The following is a 17,700-nucleotide window of genomic DNA, read 5'->3' as shown; positions in this document are numbered from 1 at the left end:
ATATCGTTTTTGTTAATATCGAAGTCAGTAATATCATTTGTAAAAATATCATTGTTAATAATAACAATGTTTATATTAGTGTTAGGTATTTTAGTATATATTTAAAATGTATGTGTTCTATATTTTTGGTTAAGCATTGTATTTTTTTTTAATATATGCATTACATTTTTAGAAGTTTTAAGTTTTTTAAAGTAATTTTTGTGTTTTAGTTCCGTAGTGGGTTGTGGGTTTATAGGGGAATAGGGTGGGAAGTCATTTAATTATAGTAAATTTAATAATCATTTTTAGAAATTATTAATGATTTTTAATTCAATTTTGCGTCTTTATTCCGTAGCGTGTTGTGGGTTTATAGGGGAATAGGGTGGGAAGAAATTTAATTATAATTACTTAATACGTTTTATTAACTTATATATTTAATAGTTTATGTTGTTAATTGTGGTAATTAATTTATAAATTAGTTATTATTTGGTTGTTAATTATTCTTAATTATTTTGTAAATATCTTAATTGTGTTATTTTTTCAGGAGCTGGTTGTGGGTTTATAGGGGAATAGGGTGGGAAGTAATATAGTAATAATTAATTAATTAATACATAATTTCTGTTAATTAATAATTAAGTATTTCTTGTTTTATATGGTTAATTGTGGTAAATAATGTATTATTAAACAGTTATTAATTGTTTGTTGATTGTTAATAAATAATTGGTAAATATGTAAATTGTGTTGTTTTTATAGGAGCGTGTTGTGGGTTTATAGGGGAGTAGGGTGGGAACTAATCATGTTTTTTAATTATTTAATATTTATGTTTTCAAAAATGTATATTGTATATTGTTGTAAATAATACATTGTTCATTATGTATTAATTGATTACTAATAATTATGAATTCATTATTAACTATGTTCTTTTTTGGGTTTGTTAAGAGTGGGTTTTGTGTTGATAGGGGAGTAGGCTGAGAAGTAATTTAATTTCTATATTTTTTAAAACATTTTTATTATAACATTTATTTTAAATTCATTTTTACCTCTACGCTATCTAACACTTTCCCTACTGTTGCTGTCACTGGAGTGGGAATAGTCATTTTTACCCCTAAGCTATACAACACTTTCCCTACTGTTGCACTCACTGGAGTGGAAATAGTAATTTTTACCCCTACGCTATCCACACTTTCCCTACTGTTGCACTCATTGGAGTGGGACCAGTAATTTTTACCACTACGCTATCCAGCACTTTCCCTACTGTTGCACTCTCTGGAGTGGGAATAGTAATTTTTACCCCTACGCTATCCGACATGGTCCCTACTGCTGCACTCTCTGGAGTGGGGATAATAATTACGCTGTCCAACATTTTCCCAACTATTGCACTCACTGGAGTGGAAATAGTAATTAATTATTAATTATTTATGTTAATAGTGTTATGTTTTACATCAGTGGTGGTGTTATTTATAGGGCAATATGGTGGGAGGTATATTTGTTTTAATTAATTAATTGTTAGTTAATTATTTTTAAATACTTTACTGGAGTGGGAACATTAAATTATTCCTCTCCGCTATCCAACACTTCTGCTACTGTTGGACTCTACGCTATCCAATACTTTCCCTACTGTTGCACTCTCTGGAGTGGGAATAGTAATTTTTACCTCTACGCTATCAAATACTTTCCGTACTGTTGCACTCTCTGGAGTGGGAATAGTAATCTTTACCTCTACGCTATCCAACACTTTCCCTAATGTTGCACTCACTGAAGTGGAAATAGTAATTTTTACCCCTACGCTATCCAACAATTTCCCTACTGTTGCACTCACTGGAGTGGAAATGGTAATTTTTACCCCTACGCTATCCACACTTTCCCTACTGTTGCACTCACTGGAGTGGGAACAGTAATTTTTACCACTACGCTATCCAACACTTTCCCTGCTGTTGCACTCTCTGGAGTGGGAATAGTAATTTTTACCTCTACGCTTTCCAACACTTTCCCTACTGTTGCTGTCACTGGAGTGGGAATAGTCATTTTTACCCCTACTCTATACAACACTTTCTCTACTGTTGCACTCACTGGAGTGGGAATAGTCATTTTTACTCCTACGCTATCCAGCACTTTTCCTACTTTTACACTCACTGGAGTGGGTAAAGTAATTTTTACACCGCCGCTATCCAATATTTTCTCTACTGTTTCAGTTAATGTAGTGTAAAATATATGTTAAAAAGATAAAAAATATGCTAATATTTTAATTTATTATTGTATATATATATATATATATATATATATATATATATATATTTATGTTATTGGTGTATGTATGTGTATATATATATATATGTATTTATAATGTTTATATCTAACAATGTATTCTTTAAATAAAATAATTATTTATTAATATTATTAAGTAAATATATACATATATTTATATATACGTATGTTAAATATGTTTTTACATTATATGTAATACTTATAAGTTGAATTTCTTTTTAATAATTCTAGCTATTTTTTTTATTATAACTATTATTTCCTGCATTTTACATTATTTTTTAAACATAAAAAACAATATATATATATATTTTTTTTTTTTTACGACAGGCAATGATCATTACACTTTTAAAGAAAGACAAATACCCTGAATGCTGTGAATCGTACCGTCCATTGTCCCTCATCAACCTGGATGCCAAGATACTGGCGAAAGTTCTCGCTACGAAGCTACAGCCTCTCATGCCACTACTGGCGCTCCCAGACAAGGCTGGATTCATTCCCGACCGATCTACATCCCTTAACTTACACACCATCTTTGCCATGCTACATGTCCTGAATCCCGACCTACCAGCCGTGGCGGTCCTGTTAGATGCCGCCAAGGCATTCGATTGTATAGATTGGCGGTACATGTTGCACATTTTGCGAAGAATGGGTTTCCTCCAATCTTTTTACGCTGGATTCAGATACTGTACACAGAGCCGTCCGCGAGGGTTCGAGTGGGAGGGGACACCTCTGAGCCCTTTAATGTTGGATGGGGAACGCACCAGGGATGCCCACTATCCCCGCTCATATTCGCCATTGTGCTAGAACCTCTGGCATGCAAAATCCAGCAGGTACATAGAGCGGCTGCTCTCAACTTTCACAACAGACCGGTAGGGATCTCAATGTACGCGGACGATATGGTCCTCTATGTCCGCGAACCGCAACAATACTTGAGCCCTGTCCTCCGTGAATATGTAAAGTTTGGCCTATTCTCCGGTCTTAATATAAATTGGGACAAATCCGTCATCATCCCTCTGACAGCAGCAACCACACCTCCCACAGTCGAGTACCCACTGGTTTGGTCTGCGGACCCCGTTAAGTATTTAGGGGTTTGGATTCATAGGGATCCTGGAACGGTCGTCACTGAACATTATGGTACGGCATATACAGCGCTAGTCACACAGGTCGACAGGTGGCTCTGTCTCCCACTGTCACTGGCGGACCGGATTTTCATTATAAAGATGGTGATATTACCCAAGTTTTTATACTTGTTCTGCAATGTACCGGTTCCGTTGACTAAGCACTTTTTTAGGAATCTTCAAACTCAATTGTTGCGACTTCTCTGGGGTATAAAGCAACGGAGAATTATCTGGCGTACGCTGTCACTAACGTATGAAAGAGGTGGGTGTAATACCCCGAACTTTTATTTATACTACCTATGCTGTCAAGCTCAATATGCCTACTATTGGTATAGACCACGCGACTACATCCCACATGTTGCGGTGGGAGCAGGAGATGCCCACCCTGTCCCGTTGCGGGGCATCATCACGCATATAAATAGGCACACACCCAGGACAGAGATTAATACGTTTGATGTCACGGTGGCGGCCTGGCAGGCGATTGGCTGATGAATGCAAAAACTTCCCTTATATGCACCGGCACTGCCCCTAGAGGGACATGCCACACTGTCGGTAGCCTAAGATCGGGGTTCTATCTTGGCGCTTCGTGAGGTGGGCATCGCACACATGAGTGATCTGTTCCCAGAGGGCACATACCTTACAGGGGATGATTTAGCTTATATACACAACCGTACACTACTATTTCAGTTCACCTGCTATCGATTGCGACAAGCGATCAAGGAACATTACCATTGTTTCCCGGATGAACCATAGACATTGTCGGCCTTACAATGGATACTCACGACCCCAACGAGAAAGAAACTAGTCACCAAGTTGTACAGGGCCATACAGAAGGACACTCCGCACAACACTGATGCCAGTCTGACACGTTGGAATAATGAAGTAGATCCGTCCATCACAGAGGAGGAATGGATGAAAATCTGCTCGATAACGAGGCATTTAACATCCAATAGTAACCTCCGTATCATTCACCTCAAATTTCTCCACCAGACGTATCATACCCCACACAGGCTATGGAGGATCGGTCTCAGGGCGACTGATGAGTGTAAACGATGTGGGTTGGGGTGCGGGCTTCATACATCTGGCGTGGCAATGCAATCAGGTTTTTAACTATTGGTTGAAAGTACTAGCTCTTATTACCGACATGACAGGCTTAACCTTACACAATACCCCAACGCTGTGTCTGCTGGGTCACGATCCTCCGCTTCAAGGTATGGTGGGGAAGTTTATACAGCTGGCCCTGCTACTGGCGAAAGGGCGCACCCTGTTCACGTGGGATAGTCGGATGTACCCCAAAGTGGACAGCTGGCTAAAGGACATGGTGTTCTGTAGGGACCAGTTGGAGACCTATGCAGAAGAACTTCCAATTTTGTCACGTCCCAAAGATGTCTGGGCCCCTCTGCGGGAGTACTTATTGACTTGTACTGATTTAGACTCTGGATGAGCCATGTAACTAAGGACTCTGGTATCAGGACTCCTTAGGATGCCCGGAGGTTCTTAACACACCCTGAAATGTTGGCGGTGGGGGGGTTGATGCACTTGGCGGAAGCTCATTCCATTATGCATTATAGGGCCGATTATGATGGCGGACGGACCTGAGTCCGTCCGCCACCATAGAGCAGGAGGGAACCTCCGCATTGCCTGTGGAGTTCCCTCCTGTGCAATTAGGATGTGACCGCCACCCTGGCGGTCACATCCTCTATTTTTACCATTGCGGCGGGTGCAGCTTCAAGCGGTGACTTCCGCCGGCCCGGAGGATGGGGAAAAACCGCAATTATAATAGGCCCCTATGTTTGGTGCTTATATCCTTACACTGATATGTGTGACCTTTGGCTTTGTTATGTTGGAGTTCACTGAGCGTTACTTTGCTGACATTTGTCGTACAGATATGCATGTAATGTATGAATATTGTATGCTCAATAAAAGTTTGATAAATAAAAAGATACAAAAACTAATAATATTTTTAACAACGATATTTTAGACAACGATATTGTTTTCAATATTTTTGTACTTACCATTATAGGACTTCGATATTATGGACATCAATATTTTTGCATCGAAAATGTTGTACCTCGATATTTTTGATGTCAATATTCTGTCAGTGATCCAGCTATTATGTAGGCCCTAGTTCTGTTTTTTTTTTAAGCTTGAATATTAAAAGGTTTATGCCCATATTTTCTATAGTTTTAATCCTTTTGTATTCAGCTATGGCTCAGTCTGTAGCAATTAATGTTAATTGCCAACCGGCAGTTAATCAACATTTGCTTCAATATGGAGTGCCTAATGCAGGAGCCTCTTTGATTTTTGCAGTTGAGGTGAATGCTGCATACTGCTTTGAAGTCTTTTATGCCTGGGTTACCTTTCTGGCTGTAGACGCTAATGACAATACTTTTCATGATTGTACCGTGCCGCCTTTGTCGGTTGTGTATCGTCCATATGCATTCCTTGAAATTCCACTTACAGTTAGGGAACACCACACCTGGTTTAATGGCATCCTTTCCCATGGCCTTGGTAATGTTTGAATAGGCCCCTTAAGTGATGATGGGGCCACATAGCCAACGTTTGCAAGTTATACCCCATATCCGGATTTAAATGAGCCCAATTTGGTTCAAATGTGTGTTTTCCGTAAAGTTTTAGTCAGTCTATATAGACATCTTAAGCAGTTTATTTCATGTACTTTGTTAGCTGGTCCGGCCAGTATTGGCCCGCAGGCTCAGGCTCAACATCCTGCTGGGCCGGTAATCTGTCCTGTGATTGTTAATTCCGTTGTGAGCAAATGGCCCACACATCATGAAGTAATTCTCTTTTGGATTGCTCAGAAGATAGACCAACTAGAATCTATGTTTCCCCTTACAGGACTCCAAGACAAATCACAGAATTCTCACCATATACTTACCGAATGGTCTGGTTTCCACTATTGCAGACTGCAATACCTGGGGGACTAATTTTGCCATGGTTTACATTCTGTCATTGCGCATTCTGTCATTCTGTCAATGGCTGTTCTACCGAACTTCTTCATAGGAATGTGCTCACACAGGTACAGAATGAGCATGGGACAGATCCTGCCCTCGATTTGGAGATGAAACTAGTTTAAAATTCTACTGTTGACTCCGAAATGATTCTTTCTAAGTTAAAGGTGAAGCAACATCCTATGCCATATTCCAATGGCTTGTCGCATTGCCTGCAGCTAACCGCCAGCAAGAGTTGCCGCTTATAATTGCAGATGAATATACATCTTTGGGACACAATAGTTTGGGGACCAGACCAACAGTCCCACCTCTTGCTAAGCCTGTTCCAGACGAGGACGCCAGGCCAGCCACTGAGTTTCCCCAGAAACAATGGGATACATCTAAACAACAAAAGCCTAGACAGCGTAGGTACTCTGCCCCCTGAATTTTCTGAAAGGCAATACGATTTTCGTGATAGCACAAAAATGTAAACTTCTGATAGGTATCAGATCCCTGATACCCATTCTCTTTGTTCCTTTCAGGAATCATCTGAACATCAGTACGACAAAGGAGGGCGATCTGATCGCAGACCACCAGAGTACGTGCAACCTAAAAGGGAGACACAACGCTCGTCTGACGTGAAGATAAAGAAAGAGGATAGGCCACCTCCTTATAAAGCCTCTTTTCAAAAGAAGAATGTTGCATCATTGACAGCTAAGTATGTACAGATGGTGAGAACCCTACTCCTGAACAGCAGCTTGGGCGGTGAATCTCCTTGAGGTGACCATGGTATGTTGAACTTTCCACCAGTTTCTGGTGGCAAAAGCAACTGACATATTTATTACAGTTGAGTCTGCAGACTCCTGTGTGGCACCTCCAGATAGATTATATCTCTGAGATATTCAAATTGAAGGTGACTTTAAACGCACCATTAAAGCCATCTTCTGGGACAATTTAACTACGTATTATGACATTCTCTTGACGGAGGTTGACTATCCCCCACCATTTGCTCTTGCATGCCCTCATTTGAGTATTATATTTTCCCTCTTTTCTTGCACCATGTCACTGATGAAGTTAAACAAGCTTATGCCTCTGAATGGGCCCTTGCTTTTTCCCCTACACTTCATTGTAACCATACAGGTTGGGATAAGGATTCTCCTTACCACTTTATTCCTATATGGTCTACCCACCAAGTACAGCCACAGTATCCAATTAAACAGGATGCTAAAACACCCTTCAAAGAAATTATTTCTCAACTGGAGTCCCAGGGAGTTATTTGTGTTTCTCAAATGTGCAATCCTCTTTTTCCGGTTCTGAAACCTGATCATTCGTATCATATAGTCTTAGATTATAGACATTTGACTAGTCACACATGCATGATTGCGGTGCAAAATACTCATAGTACAGCATTGAATAATAAAATAGTACGTAAAAAATATAAAACCACCATGGATATTTCCAATCGTTTCTTCAGTCACAATTTGCTCCTGGAGAGCCGTGACTGGTCCACATTTAACACCCTTGGTTTTCAAGTGCACTACGCCCTACTCCCTAGGGGGTAAGAATAGCCAGGCATTTTTGCGGTAAGAATTATATGATGATTCTGCATGAAATCTACCCAGACGCTTTGTCATATGATGATGATATTGACTTAACTGATGACAAATTGAACCCCCTTTGGGAAGAGGGGTTAACCTTATTCTGCGTTTTGGTGAACCAGGTTATAAATGTAACTTCTGAAAGTCTTATATTGCTTTTCTCAGTGTCCTTTTCTTAGAATATGAACTGACGAATGAGGGAAAGAGCCTTGCCCCTCATTTTCTAGAAAATTGTGCTCAGTTGCATGCTCCTAGCACTCTTAAAAAATTACAGCCTCTGCTGGGATATTTAAATTTTAGCAGGACGCACATACATGATTATGCTCAACGTATTAAACCCCTTTATGCTTTAATACACTGAGATTGTTCCACCTCCACTTGGACGTCAGAACACACTGTCACACTAAGATCTTTACAGTCTGGTTACTTGAATCACAGCTCTCACTCACCTGTGTTTATTCTACCACTTTGGTCATCCGGGTTTTACCAGGTGCAAATGGGTTTACTTATGTTACCTTTAATGAACAGTCCCTTTTGCTTATAAATCACATTTGTAGTCACCTGCAGAACTGTGTTTTGCTTCGACTAAAAGAATTCTCACTGCTGTGCAGATGGCCTTTCCAAAGAAATGGGCACTTGCTCAAGGCAAACACATTTTTGTTGTATCTCCTGTCCCTGCCTTAGAGGCTGTCACAAAGCCAGCATGCCTAATTCAAAGCCCTCCACCCTCGTTGGATACAATGGTCCACTTTCCTAACTGCCTTTCATGTATATTTTGTCTTTGACCCTTCTTTTCCTACTCAATAATTTTTGCAATATGAACATATTTACCCCCTGCCTTCTTTAAGTCTGTCTCTTGACCAATATGTGTCCATCATTTATACCGATGGATCTGTGCAAATGCCTATAGGTTCTAAGCACCAATATTCAGCCGTGTGCACCATCGTCCTCGGCAATGTCACTGATGGCGTCTTTCGTCTTCAATTTACTCACACACAGTCCCTAGGAGACTGTACTGCTCAATTGGCTGAATTGAAAACTTTGCTTCTCCCACGTGAAAATGCAGATCCTCAATTCCTCACTCTCATAGTGTGTGATTCATATTATTGTGCATTTTCGTAAACAAATTGACTATAGAGATTCCACAAGATGCTTTGGGTAAAGGTGTCAGATCTAAAGAAAAGGTTGCAACATACTCATCTTATACATACTTTGAGTCATCAATGTGTGGGAGCACTTGCTCTAGGGAATTATTTGGCTGATGAAGCTGCTAAATCTGCAGTTGCTAGTGACAACTCACTCTAAGACTCGTATTGATAATGATATTTTGGCTGCGTCAAGGCTTTTAAAAACAGCACCTCAATTCCAAAAGGCTTTCCTGATAAATATACCTATCATTAAAATGACCAGAATGTTCCCTTTGTAACTATTCCTGGCATTGGTGATCATCTGTTTCTTAATGCAGACCGCAGACATGATTTGTTTATAGTCGCACACAAAGGTATAGCATCTGCAAATGCCGGTGTGGCTACCACCATTTAATTTTTGCCGCAAAGTTATTGGTGGGAAGGTTCATCCAAACAAACTAAAATATATGTTTTATTTTTTATATTGTGACATATGTCAACAGATTATGTATTCTGCTGTGTCTCGTCCTCCGCAGACACATCATTTTATTTCCAATCAGCCTTTTGGCTGTATATATTTAGGCCACTGTAGTACTCTGACTTCTGACACTACATTGAAATATATTTTAGCTGCAGTTGCTTCTTGCTCTATTTTCCTCTGCATTTGGCCACAGTGCTCGGCTGATGCTCGAACTGTTATTTAAGACTTGCTAGTCTTTATCGGGATATATGCCTGCTGCGCATTCCACTAGGACAAAGGTCTGGCCTTTGCCTCTATTGCACACCATTATTCGACGAAGGCCATGGGTGTACAAGTGCATTTTTCTTCTCTGTATAGACCTGAGGGAAAATATTTTGTGGAAAGAATGAATCATGACTTAAAGCAAACTTCTAGGTTATTAGGCACAGGGCGTGGTAGGTTACACCATCTATATGGAGCTCTCAAGCATTAAATAACATCCCTAAAAGATTTTTAGGTGGGTGGACCCTATACAAAGTACTTTTTGGCATCAATATGAATGTTCCAGACCTTGATGGCCCAGATGTTGTGGTGGCTGCCGCAACCTTTGATGTAGATAACCATTGTGCTGCCTTACAAGTCCTTCAACAGTTCCGTGACACTAATCTCGCAAGCATTAGCCCGAATCTCAAGCTTTGACTACAGGAGTTGTTCTTCCGGTTTCTGCCTGGCTTCAGAAAGACGATGATCTGCTGTGTGAAAAGGTGGCAAAAAAAAAGGAATTGGCCCAGCGTACTGTGTTCCTGTTCCAGTCCTTGGCCTTCAAGGTACCCGAACTGTGATTTTGCCACCTCTCCCTGGATATAAAGACAATCACTTTGTCTCTAGTGATCATATAACACTACACCATCTGGCCAATACTTTATAGTATGCCACGGGCTAGCCATTCTTTTTTGCAAAACTGTTCTCTGCAGCCTGTGTGCACCATTGATGCTGCTACTCCCTCGCTGAGGTAGGGAAAGGCTGAGTTATCTGTCGACAATTTTTTTGACAGACTACTTGTTTCCAATATAATATCTTATACAGCTGATGTCATTTACAATGATCCTCCGTGATGAGTCCATCCGAATTGGCCTTTTTAAGCCCTCCTGCTGAGTCAAGTCCTCCTGTGTTTCAGCTGAAAACCTCTGGGTACCATATGGATTAAGATAAGTTGTCTTCCAACAGCTCTTCTGTTGTGTACAAGCCTCCAGCACAGATTTGTGTTTTTATTTCATGGTTAAAACACATGTATCCTTAGATACATTACTGGACCATACTTTCCTTAGTCTTATTGTGGCTTAGATTTGTGATTTTTTTCCTACTGTTCAATGACCATTACCTCCCGGAACGCTCTGCTACAGAACTGGTCGATGGAGTGTTGACCCCCCACTCCCATTCTTGATCACTTAAAATGAAAAGACACTTGGCCCTCGTTAACACTTCAGCCATTCCAGTGATAGATGGAATTGTTTTGGATAAAGTTCCATTCAACATATTTGGTCCTACGGCGATCCTGCAGATACCATATGTACTCAAAGTTGATTTCCCTGACTAAGGGGAGGGTGTTGTGTGTTTTCTTCATGGTCCATTGTAGTTTTCCGTATGTTAGCCTAATTGTGCACATTGTAGGCTTTTTTTTCCTTTGCACAAGTTACCATATACACATGCTTGCTTTTGTGACACATTGTACTTTTACACGGAACCTGCATATGTTTTTTCGTTCTGTTCTTTTCCTGAGCACCACCGACAAGGAAAAACAACAATGTCCCTTGTTATTGTTGTTTATGTGCACACATGTCGTATCATATAGATGAGTACATGAGCCACAAACATGGAAAAAGAGTTCTGAGACAAGAAAACTGCGTCCGCTGAGATGTAGAGCGTTCATCTGTGTATGCTAAGGTATGGGGTCTGCCGATAATTCCAGAGATCTTTCATATAATCATTTAGCTTTACTCGCAGGGGATGGGGGTTGGGTTATTCTGTCTTATAAAATGACAGCACTTTTCATGCTATATCAACTATTGGCAATGCTAACAGTATTTTTATTATGCATTTGTTTTCTAATTGTGGCATAAATACTGCATTTTCGGAGCACAATAGTGTAATAAATATTCTAAACTTCCTTTGTGCCTCTTGTTTATCTTATTGTTGACAAGTCAGAGTGAGAGAGCGAAAGATTTTGTCCAGTTACCGTAATCCCTGAGAGGGTCGAGAGTGTTGTGTTTTAGGGTGCCAATTCACTTGTTTCTCTAGTATGATTAAGAGGGCAAGTGAGGCACTATAGCTAGTCAGACTTGGGCTCATGGATCCTTAGGTGTTATGATGACTCAGTCCCTACATGCTGATGATACATGGTCCCACGCATAGTTCTGTTCTAGAGCAGAATCCCTGTAACAAGGGAAACATGGGGAGATACAGAGATGAGGAAAAAGAGACTTAGTGAGTAAGAGAGAATATGCATAAAGGTTCAGTTTTAATGCATGTCAACTTTTAATGCTGACATTCCATGCAGGAGCCGAGCATTGAAGATATTTGGCATGTAGAGCAAGCAACAAACAGTGTACTTCTTTAACACATGGAAACATTTCACCTTAGTTCTTCAAATTATATGAGTAGTATTTTTTAAAGGGAGGGGGTTTAAACATGAACTAGAAACATTCATGCCCCACCTTGATGACAATTGTTAGAAATGGAGTTTCTGGTTGGCGGAGTATTCACCCTCTACAAGCCTGAGCCTCAATCCAAGTCTGGTAAGTCACTACACAACTTAAATTGTTAATGAATAAATGTCAAAGTAGCACTTAGAAGCAAATAGCGCTTAAATGGTTAACTGGTTGCACCAGACTGGGACAAAGTCAAGAGTTCAGGCTAATCAGGTTGGAGAGTGGGCAGGATACAGGGGCCCACTTAGTCCAGCTGAACAAAAATACCTTGATACTCGGTTCATGTCAACATGATGGGGTAGAAATGAGTGATGCTTAGGTGACCCCCAGTATAGCATCAGCGAGGCGACAAGGGCTGGAGTGCACCATTGGTCCCAGAGTGCAGTGGGTCAGAGTGCAATGCAGCATCTCCGGGGCGATGCACCTTTCCAATTTCCAATTTCAATGAGTACAGACGATATATCGATAAGACTGCATCAGACACCTACGTCCAAGTCCAAGGGTCCAGTACTTTGTTGATAACTCTTGAAAGGACAGACTCACCAGCAGATGAGCCCAAGGGTTGGAAAAGAAGAGCTCAACGTCTTTTGTGTCCCTGAGACTTAGGCAACAGGAAGCAAGTCAGCAAGCCCTTGAAGTCACTCTGGATTCAAGTGATGCTGGTCCGGTCCTTCTCACCTAGGCAGAGAGAGAGCAGCAGCAGCAGGAAAACTCAGCAAGGCAATAGTTCGGCAAAGAGCATATCCAGCAGCGTGGCAGTCCTTTAGCAGTACAGTGGTTCCTTTTCTTCCTGGCAGAGTGGTCAGAAGTCCAGAAGTGTACTATCTTGCTAGGGTCAATGATCCAGTACTTATACCCAAATGTGTCTTTGAAGTGGGGGTGACTTCAAAGAAGGATCTTTGAAGTGCACAAGGTCATTTCTTCTCAGCCGTGGGTCCAGACTATTAGCAGTCATTTGTGTGGAGTCAAGCCACTACCTATTGAAGTGTAAGTGTGAAGGCCTTCCCTCCCATCCTGCCCAAGAAGAGCCATTTGAATGCTTATGTATGTTGATGGGTACTCAGACACACCTAGCCTTCCTGTGTTTGTGGCTGTCTAAAGTGAATGCACAAAGTACGGGTGTCACCTACCCCAGACATGTATTGGAGGCAGGCTGCAAAGCACACAGAGTTAAGAGCAGAAAAATGCCAATTGTTTTTAAGTGGCATTTCTAAAATATTAATAATAAATCCAACTTTATCAATAAAGAGGATTTATCATTATTATTCCAAAGATACAAAACATAATACAGCTACTCCTTTCTGATCAGGAATTGCAGGTTAAACGTTCCCAATGTTACCTTTTGAGAGGAGTAGGCCTCACAATAGTGAAAACAAATTGAGCTGTTTGTCATTATCAGGACATATATAGCTTAAGAGTACATGTCTTACCATTTACTTACACAGCACCTGGCCTTAGGGCTACCTAGGGCCTACCTTAGGGGTGACTTAGGTGTAATAAAAGAGGAGTTTAAGCCTTGGCAGGTAGTGTGCCAAGTAGAAATGGCATTAAAGGGATTTATAATTAAATTAAACATGCCAATTGGGGATGAACCACGTTGAGGGCAAAGAGCACAAGCACTTTAGCACTGTTTAAAGCCAGCAAAGCGAGGTCCAAAAATGAAGGCAAACAGACATGAAGTTGGGGGAAGACCACCTTAAGGCTGTCAGATTTAACAACAATGCTATTAGTGAGCTATGAGGAAAGTCAGGGGTCATGTGTACACTACCTTTGGAATAAATTCTTATTATAGAAGTTGCAACTTTATAGGCTTTAAATACAAGAGAGGTTTTTGAACAGTGCACTTCCTGAACTCACATATTTGAATATGCTTCCATTTGTGGGAATGAACAAAAATGAGGCTTGCTGAAATAAAGTTTTAACCTAGAATCACACAATTTGGTCAAGGAGGGAAGACGGGACAGATCCCAGATTTTCCTCTTTCACATTCATTCACTAGATGGGTATCCCTAACATGGAAGCTTAATGGTTTGCTCTTAATTTCTTAATTAATTGCTCTTAATGTGTAACACGTAAAATCAGCATTATATTTTTGGCAGTTTAACATAGCGCAGACCTTGCCCAATGACATGAGAAAACTTAACAACAGTCACAGGTTTAATATTTTCAAAGAGGAAGATTTGCTGTATGGTGAGCCATGGCTGGGTTCCAACCTGGTTCCACATGTTACATGGAGGGCAACTGTTGACACTAGGCTGCATAACCTCCATGAAAACTTGTTTGGGCCTTGAGGTGCTAAGAGAACTTGGAGCTGAGCCAGAGCCAGATATGTGGCTTGAGCCTTCGGAGGCACCCCCAGCTGTAATATCTACTAAGGTTTTGCACAGATGTTCGAATGGTTCAACACAATGCACAACATAATTGTTCTTTACTGGACATTGTTAGTAATTGGGTGCATGGTTGACTGGGGTAAAGTCCTGGTCAAACAGGAACCACAATCCTAGTCAGGGTAAGTCACAAAAACACCTTGAATTAACTCTTGCTCACCCTGTGGTAGCTTAGCACAGAACAGTCAGGCTTAACATAAGAGGCAATGTGTAAAGTATGTGTGCTACACATCAAACAAGATCAAAATGACAAAACCTCAGTAAGTAGAACTTGAGATATCACGTTTTAAAGAATACACTGTAAAATGGTGCTTAAAGCAATAAGCTCCTATTTGGAATAAGTAGTCATGCTGGACCAGGACAAAGTCAAAAGTTCAGGCCGACCTTGATGGAGCCTGCCAAACTAAAGTGCCTTAATCCTGGTTGCATTGACAAAGATGCAGGGTGCAGCCGAGTGATGCTTTGGTTTTGATCCTGCAACAGCAGAGATGCGTAATTTTTCTCCACATAAAAGCAGCAATGTTTCGGTTCTAAGGGCGATGCCCTGGTTCTGAAGATGATGCGTTGGTTCTGCTCCTGTAGCAGAGTATGAGTCCATTGGTCCCGAAGATGATGCACCAGGTCTGCTCCAGCAACAGTGGTGGTGCGTTATTTCTGCTCTCGCAGCAGAGGATGTGTCAGTTCTGATGTAGCAAACACCTTAGGAGCACTTCCAAGGGTCCAGATATAGGAGCAAGGTGGTTAGAAGTCTTATGTACCTGAGACTTCAGATCAGGAGGTTAGCCAGCTAGCCCTTGGAGTAAGCATGGGCGTAAAATCCGCTCCGCTCGCGGATTTTTCGGATTTTCGGCAAATTCGCAATCCGCGAACGCTCGCGAATTTGTCGAAAATCCGTGAATCCGCTCGCGGCGGATTTTTTGCTTGGTTGCGGCGCGCGGCGTGGTGCACGGCGTTCACTTTCCGTCATTTTAGCGTTTGCCGAGTTGTTTTTCTTTGCGAGTGACGCGCCATTTTAGATCTTGCTGCGTGTTCCCGCGGGAGTTTGTCGCCCGCGAATACGTACTCGCGGCTTGCCACCTTGCACAGCACACCTCGCGAGAGTTCGCAATTGCGAACACGTAGTTGCGGCGGAAAGGAACAATCTCGCACTTGCGAAATAGAGATTTTGCAATTTCGCACAAGAAAATCACCAGCAAACAGGATAAACCTTCAGAAAATTATGATTTTTATCAGAATCACTCCTCAGGTTGACATTTGCATGGCCTTTTTTTTTGCAAGGAGTCCATTTTGGGGGGGGGGAGGAAGGAAGTGCCCCACAGTCTCCAACTTCCTGTTCCTGTCCAGCAGGCTCCTCCCAGTGCTTTGTCCATCTCCTGGTCACTTTCATTTGGATCTGGAGCTGGAAGGATTACTTTTTGTGGGTGCTGCTGGATATTTGGATTTGAGGCCTTTTTGACTGTCTTTGGATCACTTTTGGATTAGAAATCAACTTTCACAAGTAAGTTTGTTTGGGGCATTACAGTTGCTGCAAGTACAATTTTGGAACTTTTTCAGAAAATTAAATAAATTATATTGTGGGTAGCCACAGTATCCAGTAGGACCAGGGTTGGTTATGGGTGCATGATACAACTGTTTTGTTGAATTTAAACACCATTGAGGCCATGGATGGGCTGGGATTGTGCAGATTTTATTGTTTTTTGTCATTTTTTTGGGCCTGCTGGTGTGGCCCTTTGCCCAGGGGTGGTGAGTGTTGCATGGGCCTAGTCTTTCTGTGGGGTGTCTTCTTGAATTTAAACATAATCGAGGCCATGGATGGGCTGGGATTGTGCTTATTTTATTGTTTTTTGTCGTTTTTGGGGGGCTGCTGGTGTGGCCTTTTGCTTGCCCAGGGGTGGTGGTGGTGCATGGACTGAGTGTGCCTGTGGTGTGGTCTCACTCTCTTTGATGTAAACATCATGGATGGCATTGGATTGTGGTGATTTCTGGCTGTTTTTCTGTTTTTTGGGGGTGTACTGTTGATGTGGACTGGCCATGTGGGTGGTGGTGGTGGCCATCTTGAGTGCTGGCTGGTACAGGCAACATGTGCTTGGGGTGTAAGGGGGCCATTTTGAGGTGAGGCAGTGTCTGAGGCCTGCACTTATTTTGCCTACTTTTCATCCCTTATGCCCAGGGGTAGTGAGTGTTGCATGGGCCTAGTGTTTCTGAGGGGTGTCTTCTTGAATTTAAACACCATTGAGGCCATGGATGGGCTGGGATTGTGCAGATTTTATTGTTTTTTGTCGTTTTTTTGGGCCTGCTGGTGTGGCCCTTTGCCCAGGGGTGGTGAGTGTTGCATGGGCCTAGTCTTTCTGTGGGGTGTCTTCTTGAATTTAAACATAATTGAGGCCATGGATGGGCTGGGATTGTGCTTATTTTATTGTTTTTTGTCGTTTTTGGGGGGCTGCTGGTGTGGCCTTTTGCTTGCCCAGGGGTGGTGGTGGTGCATGGACTGAGTGTGCCTGTGGTGTGGTCTCACTCTCTTTGATGTAAACATCATGGATGGCATTGGATTGTGGTGATTTCTGGCTGTTTTTCTGTTTTTTGGGGGTGTACTGTTGATGTGGACTGGCCATGTGGGTGGTGGTGGTGGCCATCTTGAGTGCTGGCTGGTACAGGCAACATGTGCTTGGGGTGTAAGGGGGCCATTTTGAGGTGAGGCAGTGTCTGAGGCCTGCACTTATTTTGCCTACTTTTCATCCCTTATGCCCAGGGGTAGTGAGTGTTGCATGGGCCTAGTGTTTCTGAGGGGTGTCTTCTTGAATTTAAACACCATTGAGGCCATGGATGGGCTGGGATTGTGCAGATTTTATTGTTTTTTGTCGATTTTTTTGGGCCTGCTGGTGTGGCCCTTTGCCATGGGGTGGTGAGTGTTGCATGGGCCTAGTCTTTCTGTGGGGTGTCTTCTTGAATTTAAACATAATTGAGGCCATGGATGGGCTGGGATTGTGCTTATTTTATTGTTTTTTGTGGTTTTTGGGGGGCTGCTGGTGTGGCCTTTTGCTTGCCCAGGGGTGGTGGTGGTGCATGGACTGAGTGTGCCTGTGGTGTGGTCTCACTCTCTTTGATGTAAA

Source organism: Lissotriton helveticus, chromosome 1_2, assembly GCF_964261635.1.
Source record: "Lissotriton helveticus chromosome 1_2, aLisHel1.1, whole genome shotgun sequence".
Taxonomy (NCBI): Eukaryota; Metazoa; Chordata; class Amphibia; order Caudata; family Salamandridae; genus Lissotriton; species Lissotriton helveticus.
This window is presented reverse-complemented; position numbering follows the sequence as displayed.